Here is a 16,138-nt window from a genome sequence, read left to right as displayed (position 1 = left end):
ACAAATTGAAGTAGCAAGCAAACCATAATCCTGTCCACAACAAAAACTTTTGTAATGTTGGGGATGTTGGTAGCCCCATTACTATAAAAAAAATATCCTCAATGTATCAAGACAAAACAAACTACCAATGTACAAGAAGCTTCTACAATTGGGGAGGTGGAAAAAAACATACCAAGAATCAATGTAGCCTTGGAAGATAATCAAGATGAATATCAACCCATAATGATAGAATTCGAAGGTAAAGTAGCTAATCATTTTGTTTCTATTTTAATAGATCCATGTGCAAGCCTGAGTTATGTTAGTCCAAAAATAGTATAATTGTGTCATTTACAGATGATTAAATTCAAACAACCTTGGTTAATGTAATTGGCTACTGGAGCTAAAAAAAGGGTGACAACTAAGGTAGAGGATTGTCCTATTGAAATAGCGGGACAACAAATTAGATTGGATTTAAAAATGTTATCCTTATGACCCTATGATGTGCTAATTGGAATGGACTGGTTAGAGAGGCATTGGTCCTTGGTGAATTGCAAGGATAAAACCACCAATTTCCTCACTAAAGGAGGCATTAGGCAGGAGATTCAGGGTGTTAAAAGAGGCATTAAGTTACGAGCTATTATTGCTAACCAATTATGAAAATTCATTCAGAAAGGATTTCAAATTTACATTGTGCAATTGGGCTATACTAATTCTAAGGATAAGATAATTTCCTTTGAAAACCTGTCAGTTATTCAAGAATTTATTGATATATTTCCATAGGAGATACTTGGGTAGCCACCTAAGCGAGACATAAAATTTACCATTAGTCCCAGGGGAAACTCCTATATCAAGATCTCCTTATTGTATTAGTGTACTTGAGTTAACAAAACTCAAACTGCAATTACATGAGATACTTGATAAAATCTATATTCGCCTAAGTGTGTCACCTTGGGGAGCCCCTGCATTATTTGTAAGAAAAAAATATGGTACTCTGCAATTATGTATTGATTATAGATATTTGAACAAGTCAACCATAAAAATAAAGACCCACTACCAAGAATTGATAACCTATTTGATCAGGTTAGAGGTGCTAGTGTATTCTCGAAAATCGATCTACGATTAGGATATCATTAGATACAAATAAAGGAAGAAGACATTTGTAAGACATCATTTCAGACTCGCTATGACCACTATGAATTTGTGGTGCTTCCCTTTGGGCTTACTAATGCCCCAACAAAATTTATGAGTCCTTAGAAAAATTTATTTTGATTTTTATCGATGATGTTCTGATTTACTCAAAGAACTTGGAGGAACATAAGGAACATTTAGGGATAGTACTAAAACAATTGGAGAAAACCAGCTCTATGCTAAATATAACAAATGTGATTTATACAAAGACCAAATCTAATACTTGGGACATATCATTTCATTTGAAGGCATAAATGTAGATCCTGAGAAGAGTAAAACTATCATGGAATGGCTTGTCCACAAAAATGTTGCAGACATTCGGTATTTTATGGGGTTAGATGGATATTATCGTCGTTTTATTGAGGGGTTTTCTAGGATCACTTACCCTATAACTTCTCTGTAGAAAAAAGAAAGAGCTTTCAAGTGGAAAACAGAGTGTCATTAGAGTTTTGAACATATGAAACATTTGTTGACCACAACCCTCGTATTGAAAGTGGCAGATCCAGAGAAGGAGTTTACCGTTTGCACAGATGCATGTCAAGAAGGCATTGGAGGATTTTTTTATGCGGGTATAGGTTTTAATCCTGTACATAAATTACTTGCATACGAATTCTAAAAACAGAAAATAAACAATGCGAGAGCATAACACATAAAACACATATACACAGAGATTTTCCCCTGGATCCCAAAATCGAGACTACTAGCTTGATTTTTCATTATATTCCTTTCAATGTTACAATACATATTTATACATGCCGAAGCATCCAATACCATGGACCGAAAACCATCGTGTCCAAAACCATGGACCGAAAACCATAGGTAGGTTCTCCCAACCTAATATAGGGTCCAAATTTTTTTTTCCCGAGGCGCTGCCCCGGACCCCATAGAGGGGGGCTACCCGCCCTCGTCAAACTCCCTGCTGCACAATTGGCGTAACGAAGGGGGTGGGGGGGCTTCGCCCTCCCTCTAACCCCCGGTTCACTAAGTAGGTTAGTCATGGAAAGAATATAACACAACCCAACATTCTCCCACTTGTTGTTTTCTTTCCACAGGGGGCCACAGGAGAGCTTACTCATTTTTCTAGCGCACCAAGAGAACTTCTCAGAGCTCACAGATTTTGTCCATGCGTCTATAGTATTCTTCAAAGTGTCCACCTTTAGCAACAACACCTTTTTTTCTTCTATCATATCCCTCACAAAGTGATATTGAACATCAATGTGCTTTGTCTTTGAATGATAAGCAGGGTTCTTTGCCAAGAAAGTTGCACTTTGGCTGTCACAGTCTATCCTTATAGCTCCCTGTACTAACCCCATACTTGAACACAATCTCTGCAACCAAACTGCTTCCTTGCTTGCATGAGTGGCTTCCATGTATTCTGCCTCTGTAGTTGATAGTGCCACTACAGATTGTTTCTTACTCATCCAACTGACTGCACCTCCAAATGGGTTAAACACATACCCACTTGTATATCTTCTCTGATCCAGGTCTCCAGCCCAGTCTGCATCAACAAAGCCACAAATATCCAACACTCTGTGCAATCCTAGTCTTCCTTGGTAGCACAAACCATAATCACTAGTGCCACGCAAATACCTGAAAACCCGCTTCACTACTGTCCAGTGCTCCTTCCCTAGTTTTGACATAAACCTGCTCAATACTCCCACTACATGTGCAATGTCTGGTCTAGTATAGACCATTGCATACATCAAGCTATAGACTGCACTTGCATATGGAACACGGGACATGTCCTCTTCCTCTTCTTGTGTCTTGGGACACTGTTCAACAGATAACTTTACACCTGCAGGAATAGGAACATTCATCTGTTTACTATCCCGCATATTAAACCTCTGCAGTATTGTCTCGACATACTTCCTCTAGTTTAACCAGAGCTTCCTCTTTGCCCAATCTCTTTTAATTTCCATGCCCAAAATATAGTTTGCAGCACCAATATCTTTCATGTCGACTTTGGAGGACAATTGGGTCTTCAAATCCTGGATAATTTCTTTGTCATTTCCAACTAGCAACATATCATCCACATACAAGACCAGATAAATAAGACGGTCACCAATTAATTTAAAATACACACAGTGATCTACTTTGCTTCTGGTGAAGCCAAGTTCCTGTATAAATGTATCAAATTTCTGATACCACATCCTTGGTGACTGTTTTAACCCACACACATACTTCTTTAACTTGCATACCAGTTCTTTCTTACCCTTCATCGCAAAGCCTTCAGGTTGCTTCATGTAGATCTCCTCTTCCAGATCCCCGTGAAGAAATGATGTCTTCACATCCATCTATTCTACCTCAAAATCAAAAGTAGCAGCAATAGATAAAAGTAACCTAATAGAAGTTACCTTGGCAACAGGAGAAAAAATATCACCAAAATCAATTCCCGGCACCTGGGAATAACCTTTTGCTACCAACCGAGCTTTGTATTTCTCCACCTTTCCTTCTGCATTTGTCTTCTTCTTGAACACCCATTTGTTGCCAATGGGTTTCCTTCCAGCCGACAACTCCACCAGATCCCAAGCCTCATTTTTGTGCAAAGATGTCATTTCATCGATCATGGCCTCTTTCCAGAGTTTTCCATCCTCTGAATCTACTGCCTCCTTCACAGTTCTGGGATCATCATCAGTGATAGATAAAGCAAAATTTGAACAGAAAGCAGATGGACTATACCTTTGTGGCTGCCTTCTTTCTTGAACTGATCTTCTTACACCTAGAGTGTGTGGCTCTTCATCTTCTGATTCCTCCTCTGCTGTAGAGTTTGATTCTTCCTCCTTTAGCTCAAACTCTATCTTCTCAGGTTCCTCTGGTTGGAATTCATGTTTAATAACATCTTTCACCTCTCTAAACACCACATCTTGGCTATATACAACCTTCCTTTTTGCTGGGTTCCAAAGATTATAACCCTTTAAGCCATCCTTATACGTAATAAAGATGCACTTTTCAGATTTATTATCCAACTTGGTTCGTTTCTCCTTTGGAACATGTACATATGCATCACATCCAAATACCCTCAGATGTGAAAGAGAGGGTTTCTTACCAGCCCATACCTCTTGTGAACTCTTATCCTCCAACGCTGATGAAGGTGATCTGTTGACCAGGTAACATGTTGTTTCCACCGCCTCTGCCCAGAATTCCTATCCTAACCCGACACCACTGAGCATACTTCTTGCCCTTTCCATCAACGTCCTGTTCATTCTTTCTGCAACTCCATTTTGCTAAGGTGTAGATGGAGTAGTCTTCCGCCGTGTTATACCCACTTCTTACAGAATTCTTCAAATTCCTTACTGCAAAACTCTCCACCATTATCTGTCCTCAACACCTGTATCTTCTTCTCTGTCTGGTTTTCCACCAGAGCCTTAAATTCTTTAAACTTATCAAAGACTTCAGATTTCTTCTTAAGGAAATATATCCATGTATTCCTTGAGAAGTCATCTATAAATGATACATAGTACACAGACTTACCCAGTGATGGAACCTTCACAGGTCCAAACATATCACTGTGCACAAGCTCTAATATCTGTTTCGCCCTCTTACCACTAGAGGGGAAACTCACCTGATTTTGCTTCCCATATACACAATTTTCACAGAAATCAAAATCCATAGAGTTATTACTCATACCTTCTACCATACCTTTACCATGAAGTATTCAAAGGCCCTTCTCTCCAATATGTCCAAGCCTTTGATGCCACAACATGGTCTTCTCTCCAGAGACCACTAGATTTTCCACTCCACTTTTAGGAACCACAGAACTACTGCACCCATCAACAATAGTGATACCTTGTAGCTTGTACAAATTTCCAGTCCGAACTCCCCGCATCAATACCAGTGCTCCCCAAACCATCTTGCAAGTATCCTTCTCAAACACTGCTTTTACACTTGCATCATTCGACTTGCTTACAGAAATCAGATTTCTGGCTAACGCAGGAATATGCAGAACACCCGAAAGTGTTCTAACCCTTCCACCTTTCAACTTCAACTTTACTTTTCCGCAACCAACGATTCTAGCCTTCCTGTCATCCCCCAAGAAGACATCACCACCATCATATTTCTCATACTCGCAAAACCACTTTCTATGGGGAGTGAAGTGAAAGGATGCACTTGAGTCAATCAACCATGCCTCATGATCTACATGTGTACTTGAAGAAGCCAAGTACACATCCCCACCTTCATCTGAGGTGGTTTTCGCCTCTGCAGAAGGAGCATCATCAGATCCCTTTCCTTTATCAGGAGCATTATATTTACAGTCCCTTTTGTAGTGCCCTTCCTTACCGCATTTCCAGCACACCACTTTTACAGGTTTTCATGGAGATTTAGATCTCCCAATCGATGAATTATTTTTGTTTCTGTTCTGGGACCATCCTTGTACAGACAAGGCATCACCATTCTGGCTCTCCATATTTTTCTGTCTCATCTCTTCCGTCAACAAGGATGAGACTATTTCATCAAACTGCAAGGCAGTTGCATTTCTACCTATTGCAATAACTAGACTATCTCACAAATCTGGTAGAGAACACAACAAACTGATGCACTTATCTTCATCCGAAATTTTAATATCAACAGTCGCTAACAGACTTACCACAATATTAAATGCATTTATATGCTATGTCACCGAGTCTCCATCTTTCATCCTCATGTTATACAAATTTTTCCGCAGGAACAGTTTATTCACTAGAGACTTAGATTGGTACAAAGTCCCTAACTTGTCCCACAAAGCCTTAGACGTAGCTTCCCCTAATACATTTAACAATACTGAATCTGAGACACACAATTGTATTGTGCTCTTTTCCTTCTGATCCAACTTCTTCCATTCTTCATCGGACACTCCCGTTGGTTTAGTACCTGGATCTACCACGATCCACTCATCTTTATCCACCAACAGATCCTCCATCTTGAGTTTCCATAACTCAAAAATCTGACCATTAAATTTATCGATCTCTATCTTTCCACTGCTTGCCATCTTCTTTCACCACCAAAATCGATCCCAGAGATCTCCCGCTGAACAGGGTCTACCATAGGCCCGAGCGAAACCACTTAGCAACAAAGGCATCCCCTTGAAGCCAAAACAACTCTGATACCAAAGGTTTTAACCCCATATAGAAATTACCCGCATACGAATTCTAAAACACAGAAAATAAATAATGTGAGAGCATAACACATAAAACAAATATACATAGATATTTTCCCCTGGATCCCAAAACCAGGACTACCAGCTTGATTTTTCATTATATTCCTTTCAATGTTACAATACATATTTATACATGCCGAAGCATCCAATACCATGGACCGAAAGCCATCGCGTCCAAAACCATGGACCGAAAACCATAGGTAGGTTCCCCCAACCTAATATAGGGTCCAATTTTTTTTTCCTGGGGCACTACCCCGGACCCCGTAGAGGGGGGCTACCCACCCCTCTCAAACCCCCTTGACAGGGGGGGTTGCCGCCCCCACTATGACCCCCCCACTGCGCAATCGACGCAACGAAAGGGGGGCTCTGCCCCCCCTCTAACCCCTCGGTTCACTACGTAGGTTAGTTGTGGAAAGAATATAACACAACCCAATAGCGGGAAGGTAAAGTGATAGGTTATGAATCATGAAAATTGAAAGATCATGAGCACTAATATTTTTTTTTTATGACTTGGAACTAACTACAACAGTTCACACCCTAAAGGAATGGTGACATTATTTATTGGGATAAAAATTCCTTTTAATTATTGATCACATTAATTTAACAAGTTTCTTTAAAAACCTAACTTAAATGCACACCAAGCTAGGTGGACAATTTTTCTAAGTGAATTCGACTTTGACATAAGAAATCTTAAGGGGAAAGAGAATCGTGTGGCTGATGTGCTAAGTAGTAAACTACATTGTGTGCATGAGATTTCTTATAGTCAAATAGAATCAAATTTTTCTGAGCAAATTAAGGAAGGTTCCCATAAAGACCCTAAATACAAATTCTTATGGAAGTAGATCAATCATGCACAAAACTATGGGAGAAAACCTAATTATGGCATAGATAGTGATAAATTGTTGAATTTTAGAGGTAGGATATATGTTCCTAACTAAACCTATGTTAAGCAATTTATGTTGGATGAGTTTCATAGAATCCCATATGCTACCCACCTCAGATATCAAAAGTTATTTTCTACAATAAAAAAATATTACTTCTGGCTAAATATGAGGAAGGACATTACTGAGTATTTGGCTAAATTTCTGGAGTGCCAACAAGTTAAGGTAGAACACCAACACCTTGTTGGTTTACTTCATATACTACCTATCCTTGAGTGGAAATGGGATACGATTACTTTAGATTTCATTACAGGTCTTCCTAGATCTAAAAATCAGAATGATTACATCATGGTAGTGGTGGATAAATTGAGCAAAACAATGCATTTCATACTGGTCAAATATACATATAAAAATGTTGAAATTGCAGATATATTTAGGAAGGTAATATTATGGTTACATGGTATACCAAAGGTGGTGATTTCAGATAGGGATCTAAAATTTATCTCGGCATTTTGGAAATCCCCTTTTACAGGTTTGGGTACACAAATTTAGTTTTGTACCATGTACCATCCACAGAGTGATGGAAAGTTTGAGTGAGTTAATCAAGTGTTGGAGGATATGCTAAGAATGTGTGTAATGCAACAACCAACCAAGTGGGAGGAATACCTCCACTTAGTTGAATTTGCATATAATGATAACTACCATGAATCATTTGGAGTCAGTCCTTTTGAAGTGTTGTATGGAAAAAAATGTAGAATAACCATCAATTGTAATAGCCATCAGTCCTCTTGAAGTGTTGTATGGAAAAAAATGTAGAATACCCATCAATTGTAATAGCCTTCAAGATCAATTAGTACTAGAACCTAATATGCTAGCCGAAATGGAACAAGCAGTAAAGAAAGTTCAACATAATTTAAAAGCTTCCCAAGATAGCAAAAAGGATTATTCAGATAGAAAGAGGACCTGCATGGAGTTCCATGTAGTAGATCATGTCTACGTATGAGTTAAGCCTAGAAGAAGTACCTTGTGATGGGGCGATTGTGCAAAATTAGCGCCCCAATATTGTATACCTTTCTATATTTTAGAAAGGATCGGTCCTATAGCATATCAAGTTGCACTACCTGGTCATATCCGGGTCCATAACGTGTTTCATGTTTTTTTATTGAAGAAATATGTATATGATCCTAGGCATGTCATTAACTGGCAAGATGTTCAGGTAAAATTTAATTTTTTAATTTGAAATGTAAGAGTGTAAATTATAATTGATATGAACTAATGACAAGTTATGATTATAGCGTAGGTCAAACCAGATAGAGAGTTCCTGGTAGAGCCTCTGTGTATTCTCTATCAAAGAGAAATAATGTTACAAAGGCAAGTTATCACCCAGGTTAAAGTGCAAATGGAAGAACTTTAGCCTATAAGAGGCCACCTGGGAAGATAAAGAATTCATGCGAAAGGCATATCCTAACATGTTCCGAAGGAGTTGACTAAACACCGAGGATGGTTTTTTTCACGTGAGGTGGGATGTAACACCCCAATTGTTGTGGACATTTGTTATTTATTGTTGTTTACTTTTACTTTACAAGAATTAATGACTCATGGATTAGTGAAAGAGGCCTAGTGAAACTTTATGTTAAAAGACAATTTTAGTTTGGAAATAAATTATGAAATGTTTCCTAGAGATGGAAAACCCCTTATGAGTGGGAAAAAGATCCAAGGATGGTAGGATAATTCTGGAGGATGAAGAGAGAAGAAGATTGGAAATTTTGCACCTTGCATAGGACGGTGTGAAGGCTGGAAGGACACTACCAGGCTAATGTGTTCTTGAGTTGTACATAGAGCCAGTGGAACCCTTGGAAATGATCCTTGATTGGAGAGTTATGTACTGGACTGGCGCTATCTTGAGGTCCAAGAACATACTATCTCAAGATTTGGTTTCTAAACTGTCAGGAAGGGAGAAAGCTCGGGGGGAGACTGGACATAATTTCCAGTCTCATGGTTGGGTGGTGAAATCTTTCCTAATTGACTTTCCTGATAGTGTAGACAAAGACAAATAAGTACTTTTGTGATTTTTTACTTCTTTGTTTTTCTTTAAAGTACTTTTTATTATAATGGAAATGGTAATCCTCTTGTGGAAGTTAGTATTTTATAGAAAAGATAAACTTTTCCTTAAATTGCAGTATGGAAATATTCAGGAAGTCTTATAGGAAATTAAATTCTGTTATAGAGACAAAAAAATTCCCTAAATCCGAAATAAAATTACTCTTCTTGTTTGGTTGCATAGGGAAACACTGATAACCCTAAATGGGAGTTAATTCAGAAATTTATGTATGAAAGTATGTTCAAATGTTGAAGGGTATGTTAGTTTAGAATATATATATATATATATATATATATATATATATATATATATATATATACATGAAAAAATTATAACCCATAGTCTTTTGGAAGATAACACAGGAAAAAAAAAATTACTTAGTATTAACAAGAAAACAGGGTAAAAGGACTAGTTCGAGGGGTTTCGGTTAAGCTTTGGACCACAAAACCTGGGGCTTGTCTAAAGTAGTCTAGAATTCGGAAAAGAAACTCCTAATTAAACACCTTAAGGGTAGTGAGCAGGTCCAAGGTAATAGAGGTCTCGTTCGCTGCCGAGAGTTGACAACAGAAAACTGAAATAACCAGATTCGATATTGTCAACATAAATGCAAAATTTTTAAATAAAATTGTATGTATCTAGAATACATTCGGGGTTAACTCACAACAACTAGAAAAATAACCAATTAATCCGAAGACACTAAATCTTTTGGTGCTAAAACCATAATATTCATTCAACATATTAAAGAAAACTGTAGGAGGAAATTCCTCTATAGAAAACAGTCGTAATGAAGTTCTAGAAACAGAACAGTCTAATCTTCTGTATGTTTAAACATTTTTTTCTAAATTTTTTTGAGCTTCTACAAACAGGAGTATGAAAACAAAATCATAGTAAATATTTGTTCCAAACTTTAATTTCTATCCAAGAACAAGAGAAGTCGAGGCCATTCAAAACAGAGTCCAAATTATAACAAAGGAAAAAACTTCGTGCAGGTCACATTATAGTATGAATATTTAGAAATAAAACTAGTTTGAAATGGTAAGGCCCTAACTAGAAATATGGAAATTGCACTTTAGAACACAAATAAATAGATTATTGGCAATGTAACTATAGCCATCCCGAAAGATGGAAATAAAAATAAATTTATGATAACATCGTTATAATTCATTGAGGAGATACAACTCAGTAGGGTTTCCTCAAGTCATAGGGCAACCCGTGTTCACTCTTAAGAAAAATATAAGAAAGAACCCCAAATTTAGGGAGAAAACCTTTGAAAATCTCCTATGAGTCTGGAGAAGGAATAAGAACCTGGAAGAAGAAAATAATGAAGAGAATCCAAGTGCGACCGTTGCTGTGAGTTTGCAGCTAGGTAAATCTTGAAAGAGGATCCAACCTGCAAAGCAGAAGAGCCTCAATTAGTCCTAGGCTAAGGGTTTCAAATGGAATAAAATTAATAATAGCGTTATATGAATGGCTTAGGATTATTACTTGTATATTAGCCCAAGTCCCAGTGCATAGTTTTGAACCCTTCAAACTAAAGAATGATGCCTCAAGGGTAGAGAATACTGAAAATATAAATAACCCTTAATGTAAATTATTCAACTACAAATATCTTTGGAAGCGCCTTCGAATCCCTTCCATTCCTTGCTAGTAAAGGGATGCCTGCAAGTTTTTAGAATACTTATGAAGACTGTGAGGATGGCAAGAAACAAATCACTGGAGAAAGAAAAATATGCATGAAAAGAAAGGAAATGTACAAAATTGTTGTGACTTTAGGATATAGGGTTACCTGCAAGTGAGAAGCGACAAATATAGGCGAAAACACTTAGCGCCATTGAGGTAGGTTGCAGAGCCAGAAAATCTAGTGAGGATGACAGAATGAATCACAGACCTCAGAGCCCGGGGACGAGTTTGTTAACCTCAACCAAACCCACATAATATCTATTGTTGGATCACATTGCATAGATAGATGGTGGATGTGAAACCAGGTGTCCCGGGAATAGGTGGCACATTTAATAAAAAGTACTCACATTAACCAAAATATATGTACTGAGTAATTAAACTAATGATCGAACAGTAGGGAATTACTTCATAAATTATTGAGATAACTAGGGTGTATAAGGGCATGCGACCAATGAATAACCTCGCCACATGTTTAATAAACAAAATAATACATAATTCAAATTAATATATATATATGGTCTACTGCTAGAATACATAATTATAACTTTGATTTTGTAGGGTGGAATTATTTAAACACAAATTCTGACTTTGGTAAATCTATTATGAGTATGGTAACTCGGTTATATGATTTTTTTTGTGGTTGTCATAGTACATGTTACACCTATACTAAAACCAATCATCTAACTCAATTTTTGTTGCAATTAACATATCTTCTGACACCATCGCTTATGCTTTTTTCTCAATATATTTTTTCATTAATTTTATCTCAAATTCAATAGGTATTGGTTGGTATTATATATATAATTTACAAATAATAGTAAATATAAATTAATTACACTAATTACATAATTATAACACTTACCTCAATAAAAAAATCAAATAAAACAGGAAATAAATAACCATTAAAAAAATCCCAAAACTATATTTTATAAAAATTCAAAATACTCAATTTCTAAAAATAAACTCACTAAAATTTTTGTGATTTTCTTTAAATAATATTACTTTAAGAACACTAGATAAATTTATAATCAATTTCTAAAATGTTACACCCTCCTCCCACATCTACCCAAGTAACCGTCCAACCGGGGTAAACATGTGATGAGAAGTTAGTATGATATTATTCGACTCCCTATGTGACAATTAAGGAAGTGAAACCTACAGAAAACATCACACAGACCTTCAACATCAGCAACACAACTCTCAGGAGCCATCCCAACCACTTAGGTAACAAGCCCTTGAGACCAACTGAGTTTTTTGACCATTAATCCCCCGGATGCTCCCTTGATATGGGCATGCATGCGTTTAGGAGGCTCCAAACGCTCCCATAGCATGGGTATGCATGCGTCTAGGGACTTTTCTGCCCAATGTTGTGTCAGCGTATTTGGGATTCGAGCCACTTTTTTAGGCCCAGAACCCGGGTCATTGCCCATAACTCAATGACACTTTCAGAACCGAAAGATAACAACAAAATAAGGAAACAAATGCAATTACTTTAACAAGGACTTGACTGGACCCCTACTAGCCATGACATGCATTTCGTCAAACATGTCACAAATATGTAATCTACAAGTTTAAACAACATATCTGAACGTAGGGGTCTCATACTTATTTGAGAATCGCTAAGAAACATTGTTCCCTTATACCATTAGTTTCATTATCATCTATTAGGTCTAAAAAACATTATTCATTCATTTACAAATCAAAACATTAGGAGAGACATACATCATCACTGTCATAATACATGCTTATAACCAACATAATAACAATAAAAATACCAAGGAAATCACAACATATCATCCACATATAAACCAATATAATACTCATGAAATAACAAGGATAAATAACCTCATATTAATGATGCAAAGGCCAACCAGCTGTGGGACTTCCACAAAAAACCTGACCGTAGACATGGTTGAGCCAAATATCTCTTCATCTAGTCACCCTCGAGCCATATTCCAAGCATGAATATGGGATCTCATAAAAAAATATCAATCAAAATAATCTAGGGCTTCTAGAGGCCAAAAGACCTCAACCCATCAAACATTCATTCCACCTCATGGTCGGACATCGCAAAACCATCACCAGATTGGTCTCTACCCAAGCCTTCTAGGGCTCTAGAGTGTTTGTTCCAACAAGGCTTCTAGGACTAGTAACTCAACCCATAGTTTCCACCGGGCTCCAGAGAATTTGTCCAACCAAGACTCCAGGACTAGTAACTCAACCCACCAAGAGCTCCAGCGCGTTTTTCCAACCAAGGCTCTAGGACTAGTAACTCAACCAAAGTTGTTACAGGGCTCTAGAGCATTTTTCCAACCAAGGCTCCAAGAACTAGTAACTCAACCCAAGCTAAAAGGAAGATGAGAACCAACCAAAAATTAAAGAAATAAACCCACAACACCATGGTTATCTAGGAAATGGTAGGACTAGGCATATCCACTGCCAATGCAGGCAATCCTCCATGTCAGTGACAGATTATGACCAATAAACCACATGCATATTCCATGCATGCCAAAACTAGTGAGGAAAACATACATGCAACTTAGTACCTGCAAAAAAAACTCATTATAGTTACTGATCCCGATGTCTTCTTGTTCTTTCCTTCTCTTCCTTTTCCTTCTTTCCCCAAAACTCCAAGTATGCCATACTCCTCCAAGAGTGCTCAAAGAAAACTCTGAGTGTCCAAGAGTATGAGAGAGAGAGAGATAATAGAAGAGAGCTCCACAAAAACCTATCAAACAAAACTTGTCAATTGATCCTCAAAAACCTTTTTATCAATGAGAGGCTTCTATTTTCTTCAATTTCAATTATTTTCCTTCAATTTCCTCCTCACATGCAACCTGTGGCATTTCACCTTCCTTTTCTTCTAATTTCCTTTATTTTCATAAATAAAATGTCAATAAATGCCTCATGCCTTCCCAAAGCCTTTTCCATTTCCTTTGCCAATTTCCTTAGCCATGATAAACCGAATGAACACCTACTAGGATGTTTTCCCCACCATTTAGCTTGGAATATGTGTCCCATGACCGTGGTCTTATTATTTTTACATGTATTTTTAACCAAGGATGTTACATAAAATTAGCTCACTAAACTTTTTGTAATTTTTTTAGATACTATTACATTGAAAAAAGCATGTACATTTTTATTTTGAAAAAAACATATTTTGAATGAAGTTTCCCACATCATTTAACAATGATTTGGGAAATTTAATTAAATATGGTTAAATCAAATTCAAACATTTTTTTCATGTCAAAATCATTGTCAAGTAAAAAACTTGTATTTAGGATCTAATTCAAAAATAGTCAAAAACTACTTTTTGCATAAGAGACAGGTACAAAACAACGACAATGCATATTACACTTGTTTCTATTTATATTTAAATATAATAATTAATAGTTAAAAATGCAATATAAACTATAACTAATAAATCTATAAAGGTAACAAAAATATAAGATATTAAAGACTTAAAGACTTAGTACTGTCAATTGATAGCATTTTTATATTCATGTCAAATTTATAAGGAAATTATGACTACAATTTTATCATATCAATTTATCAATGAGTAGACATTAAATATTATTTTCAGGTTTTCCAACTTGTCAAAACAATGAGTAGCTAGAAATATTACTTACAGGTTGTTCGTAGCATCATCCCATTTAATTATTCAATTAAAGCCCAAATATAATTAAGTTGAAGTAGCACCTCTTTTAATTATTTAATCAAAACCAATCCTATATGAGAAATGTATATAAAGATTACTATCATTGATATTAAACAATTTTATTACAAAACGGGATATCTTAGTTTACCTATCCTTCTTGTAAATATTTTTTCAAACCCTTTTCCAATAAAAATATGGCCATAAGCTAAAAAAATCTTTATTTTATCAGGAGGAATGATTTATGTACCTAATCTCTTTAAATATCGCTTAAATTCCATGCTTGGTTTCTCTTCAAATATTGCTTAAAATCCATGCTCGGTTGGAGATCTTCAATTAGCTATAGTAAAACTACAAATACTGAGGAATTCAAATACTATACAACTACTTTACACTCACACATTATAGTTCTAGACAAAATACCATGAAAACTGTTTAAAAAGTGGTTTTCCTATCTCTAGTATATAAACTATCCTTCGTGTAAATATATTTTCAAACCCTTTTTACACTAAAATTTGGCCATATCCTAAACTAATCTCACCAATATTAAACAATTTTATTGCAAAACAGGATCTCTTATTTTATCTATCCTTCCTATAAATATTTTTTCAAACGCTTTTTCCAATAAAAGTATGACCATAACCTAAACAAATTTTTATTTTATTATGTACCTAATTTCTTCAAATAACGTGACCTCTTTGGAAAAAGGGAAAATTAATTGGAATTTTATGCCTTTAAATAAGCAACATTAGAGAAGAATACCATGGAAAAAACCATCGGTTATCAAAGTCTCGAGTCTGAAAACAATTGGTAATTTGATCGAGTCAAAATGTTTAGATAACATAACATAATAATAAAATAATAGGATAAGACATTACAACATCTCTTCTGTACTAGGTTGGAAAACACCTTTGGGTGCAATAATTTGTTGCAAACTTGGATATGGCAACATATATATAAAGTTTCTTTATTTGTTTTCTTGATAAATTTGTATGATGAACTTGGATGGGATAATATTTAGTGATGTATTTTTTTTTTGGAAGGTACATGATTTATAACCATTAATATTTGATTACACTTATGATGGGTGTTTTATAGAAATTTGATAGAATTGCAACTGCTCAAGAAATTTGATCTAAAATCAGGAGACACAATTCTATTCTATTGATCTACGAAATTAAATTCACAATTTAGAACAACATGCATAAACATGCAATAAGAAAAACCACAAATACACAGTGATTTCTAGGGGAACCCAACTGGGAGAAACCACTCATGCCTCTTTGCATTAATCAGTTGAATCAGGAATCTATTGCAATTGTTAGCTCTAGCTCTAAGCTCAACCTGCAAAAGAATAATTGTTCTCTCTACTCAATGAGAATCTCTGGCCAACAATTAGCCAACTATTTGCTCACCAAGCCTTGTATTTCCTTATGAAAATATTAAGGAAACCAATCCCTATTTTTTAGGAATTTTCCTCCAATTTATTGCGCAATCCTTAAGGATTGATCATCTGAATG

Source organism: Pinus tabuliformis, chromosome X (assembly GCF_031772625.1).
Source record: "Pinus tabuliformis cultivar Carrire ecotype Pingquan chromosome X, CPIR1, whole genome shotgun sequence".
Taxonomy (NCBI): Eukaryota; Viridiplantae; Streptophyta; class Pinopsida; order Pinales; family Pinaceae; genus Pinus; species Pinus tabuliformis.
This window is presented reverse-complemented; position numbering follows the sequence as displayed.